A 5,000-nucleotide genomic window follows, 5' to 3' on the forward strand; every position below is an offset into this window, starting at 1 on the left:
GCAGACACTTTTATCCGAAGCTACTTACAACAATCAGGAATATTTAAGCTGCACTGCAAATGAGACCTTAGGGAATAATAAATAGCAGAGGATGAGAGTGCAGAAGTGTAAATAGAAGACAAAGTGCAGTTGACGGATATATAGGTAGGAGGAGAAGGTAGAAGGGACGTCTGTATTAGTGTGGTATTAGCATGGTTAGTGCCTATTAGATGTGTTGGAATGGTGGAGGAGGTAGAAGGGAAGTGCATGGTTAGTGCATATTACATGTGTTGGGATGGTGTTAGGGGAGGAGGTACTCTCGGATAAATTGGGCTTCTGGAAGATAGAGAGGAACGCCCCTGCACTTGAGAAACCCTCATACTACTGTGGCCATAGGTGGCCACAGTCTTAAGAGTGTCCTGTAATTTAGATCAGATGTATAAATCTTGAGCAGCTCTTCTGAGGAGTTTGCCAGATGTGCAAGAGGAGACTTCATCAAAGGAAAGGGCCTGAGGTGGTGTCATGGACTAATCTGTCCAGATAAATGCCCTCATCATCACTGAAGCCTGGCCTATTTAATCCAGAGCTCAGAGAAGAGGTGGTGGTGGGACTGGGATAGATTGATATATACTTTATTTATCCTGAGTGTGTGTGTGTGAGAGAGAGAGAGAGAGAGAGAGAGATTGGTGATGGTGGAAGTAGGATGATATGGGCTTGGCTGGGATGTGCATAGAGTCACTGGGGGAGGCTTTGTGTGTGTGGTTGTGTGTGTGAGTGAGTGAGTGGCTGTGTGTGTGTGTGTGTCTGAGTTGGTGGCTGACTCGGGGAGCCGACTGGCACTGCATTAGCTTCTGCTTGGGTGCGGAATCAGGCAAAGCTGTGTGTGTGTGTGTGTGTGTGAATCTGACCTTAATTGAAGTGAGTCATAGAGACTTCTACAGGCCAAGCACCAAACCTGAACCCCCAAAGCAAAAACCCAGAACAACAGCAGCAGTGAAGGAAACACATACACACACACACATGCACACACTCTTCCCATAAACAGCATAATAAAGCGGAAGCATGTCTTACTAGGGCACAGATCTGGGCATTGAATGGGCATATAATGGGCACAGACATGGGCATATAATGGGCACGGATATGGGCATATAATGGGCACAGATATAGGCATATAATGGGCACAGATATGGGCATATAATGGGCACAGATATAGGCATATAATGGCATATAATGGGCACAGGTCTGGGCATATAATGGGCACAGGTCTGGGCATATAATGGGCACAGATATGGGCACATGCCCTGTATGCTGTATGTAGATCACTCCCTCCTTCTCATTCATGGGGATGGCTGACTGAGGCCCCGTTTACACGAAGGGAAGACGCAGATATTTCCCTGCGGTTTGGCCTCTCATTTACACGAAAACCCCGTTTTTATCACAGAAAACGATTATTTCTAAAAACTCCGGCCAAAGTGGAGATTTATGATAACGCCGGTTATGTGTTATCGTGTCAACTGGGAGAAATGGGGTTTTAGGTTCTCAAACGTCACATTACGCGCCAGAAACGTCACATTACGCGCCAGGTGGTACAATATCATTCAAAAGAGAAATAGGAAGTGATTTGTTTCTGTTGTTGCTAATTTCGGGATTCTGATTGGCTAACGTGGGATTGAGCTTCTCCTTACACTGCCACCGACAGGTTTGGCATGCTCTTGACGGCATATATACACGGGGAAACTTCTCTGAAAACTGACAGGTGTGCATGATGTTATTTTTGAAAACGGAGAGGGAGAAATGTCCGTTTAGGAAAATAGCCGGCCATGTATAAATGTAGCCTGACTGATCACCCAGAAGACCTATGGGACTGCAGAGGAACAGTAAGGCCTATGCAGATGAGTCCGGTAGAGATACTGCAGACTCACACACACACACACACACCGACAGTGAGGGGGTCAGGTTAGAGATACTACATCCTCAGTCACTCATGCATACACACACACAGGGAAGTGGGTAAATAGTGAGATCCTTTGAGATCCATTTGTTGTGTTTTAGTAACAGTGTTGTGTAGTCTGTTGTAGGAATCTGAGGCCGTGGTGGGCCTTGCTTTTGCTTCTTAAGGTGTGTGTGTGTGTGTGTGTGTCTGCTTATGGTGCATTTCTGCTGCTATTATGTGTGTTTCAGTTTGTATGAAGGGATTAGAGAAGTGACTTTGTGTGTGTGTGTGTGTGCTCTGTTCAGTTGTTTTTTGCATGTCTTGTGAAGGGTCAGTGTGCCTGGCACACACACGACAGGAATGATAATCTCCTAGCATGTGTGTGTGTGTGTGTGTGTGTGTGTGTGTGTGTGACATGTGTATGTGTGCATGTGTGTGTGTGTGTGCATGTGTGTGTGTGGGTGGGTGTGTGTGTGCGTGTGTGTGTGTGTGTGTGTGTGTGCTTGTGTGTGTGATTCAGCCCTGGCCCACGGCTCACTGCCCATCTCTGTACTACTGCCAGAGGCGTCAGTGAAGCGGTCATATTAAAGCAGAATCACATTTAAAAGAGTTACGTGTGTGTGTGTGTGTGTGTGTGTGTGTGTGTGTGTGTGTGTGTGTGTGTGTGTGTGGTGGTAACGACAGAAATGCAACATTAGTTTACCATCAAGCTGTTTATGATCATTTCTCAACCACTGGGTTGTTCTTCAACTCCCAACCCCATGGTTTTACCCCCCCCCCCATGTTCCCATGGCTTTTACCTTTTCTATGAAATAGCCATTGAAATAATGCTTTTAAACCTTTTTTGAAAAAGAAAGGTAACTTGGATTTCCTTTTTCCAATTGACTTACTCCCATTCCTTTTTCCCAAAAATGTACTTCTGCATTTTTTGTTAGTATGTTTGTGCGTGTGTGTGTGTGTGTGTGGACCCCTGCTTCATCCCCAGTAACCGGGTAGAACCCTGTCATTCGTTCATGAGTCATTCAGCAGTGGTTTCCCTGGGCAACAGCACTATGGGATGTATGTGAACAGTCCAGTCTTTCACAGAGACTCATAATTCATTAGAAACTACAGTCATCTCCTTAAAGCCCATCTGATCTGACCACACTGGGAGCTTCTGAAGGACTCTGACCTTCAGGACCAGTGTGTGTGTGTACGCGTGTGTGTGATTTTGTGTCTGTGTGTGTGTGTGTGTGTGTGTGAGAGAGAGATTGTGTGTCTGTGTGTGTGTGTATGTGTGTGCGAGCATGAGTGCGTGTGTGTGTGTGTGTGTGTCTCCACTTGTTCATATTTCAGTCTCTGTGCTGTTTCTGCTCATCACATTAAAGAGAGAGAGAATGAGAACAAGAATGGCAGAGAGAGAGATAGAGTGGGAATAAGAGGGGCAGTGGGAGAGAGAGAGAGAGAGAGAGAAGGAGAAGAAGAGAGAGAGAGAGAGAAAGGCATGGAGAAGTGGGTCAGATAGACGGCTGAATTATTCAAGCGGAAGTAGTTTCATGTGTTTGAAAATACTTTATGCAGCCTGCTTCCCTCCGTACTTAATACTGTGTACTCCCCCAACCTCTCTGAGCACAGAGCCAGAGACACAATATGACTATCCCCATCTCTCTCTCTCTCTCTCTTTCTCACTGCCATTTGTCTCTTTTCCTCCCTCTCTCCTTCTCTCTCTTCCTCTCTCCTTCTCTCACTGCCCCATCCCTCTCTTTTTCTCCTCTCTTTCTCTCCATCTTGATGGCGGGTTAATCTTCTCTGACAGTCCCAGTTAAAGGAGAGCAGAGTGCCAGAGGTCTTCTGATTGCTCAGTTGAATGGAATGTAGTTTGCCAAAGCCATTTATCTATCTATCTATCTCACACACTCTCTCTCTTTCTCTCTCTCTCTCTCTCTCTCTCTCTCTCTCTCTCTCTCTCTCTCTCCGGCTCCCAGTTAATCAGACAGTATTTCATCATCCTGCTGCTCACAGCCCGCCCATCAACACACACACACTCAGACACGACTCCACAACACACACAATCAGAGTCTCAGAGAAATGACCTCTCCAGCACAGAGACACCAAGAAACAGACTCAGAGCAACAGCACGGGACAGGAAGGCAGATCTGACCAGTCAGGACCAGATGAACTCTGGAGTGTCCAGCACTCTCACTCTCTCATACGCTCACACACTCGCCTAACTCTCCAACTCTGCCCAACAGCTTTACATTATACACAGTGTCTCATATTCCCTAAGGTGTGTGTGTGTGTGTGTGTGTGTGTGTGTGTGTGTGTGTGTGTGTGGACAGCAGAATACTTGTGATTTATAAGGTGGGTGATGCAAAGACAGACAGACTGTGGTAAAACCGTTGAGAATGGGGGTGGTAATAGGCACACACACACACACACCAGGTGAAAATCACAGACATAAATCTCAGCTGAGCTCACCTGATGTCAGACTGAAAGAGAGAGTCTCTGTCATCAACTCGCTCTGACTCAGAGAGAGACCCTCAAGAAACACCTGGTGTTTGCGTGTCTGAGTGTGTGTGTGTGCGTGTCTTGAGTGTGTCTGAGTGTGAGTGTGAGTGTGTGTGTGTGTGTGTGTGTGTGTGTGTGTAAAACACTGCCATCAGCCGTGATTCAGCGTTCTGAACTCCAACTCTTCCAACATCTGTCTATACATCACACGCTATCCCTCCTGACCTCAGCAGAAGCCAGCGGCGCGCTGAGTCATCAATAATGCCACAGAGCTCCGACTCAGGTCCACTCAAACGCCAGTGTGCCTGGACCGCCACTAAGCATCAGGGACCTGCTGTTAATACACAACCCTGTGAACCTTGACCTGAAGCCAGTGACATCACAATGGTAAACATCATCAGTCACACTGTGGCCTAACTGCATGTAATTCGGGCGTTAGTGACAAAATCAGTTAGATTACTTTGTGTTTGTCAGCGCCATAGTTTCTTCTTTCTGAGAAATATGATGCTATAAAATAGCATATTTAATGGGTTCTGCATGAACAGAGAGTACTCAATAATATGCCAGTCGACAGTCGGTCGCTCATTCTCATGGATATGTG

The 5,000-nt window shown here is 46.4% G+C and overlaps 1 protein-coding gene across 1 annotated transcript in view; it reads left to right on the forward strand.

Annotated features, from left to right (window-relative positions):
• Nucleotides 1-5,000, forward strand: part of LOC125293146 (PAK4-inhibitor INKA2-like) — an 11,690-nt gene that overhangs the window by 909 nt on the left and 5,781 nt on the right. The gene's annotated exons all lie outside the window — the stretch shown is intronic.

The sequence above is a fragment of the Alosa alosa genome, chromosome 4, assembly GCF_017589495.1.
Source record: "Alosa alosa isolate M-15738 ecotype Scorff River chromosome 4, AALO_Geno_1.1, whole genome shotgun sequence".
NCBI classification, from domain to species: Eukaryota; Metazoa; Chordata; class Actinopteri; order Clupeiformes; family Clupeidae; genus Alosa; species Alosa alosa.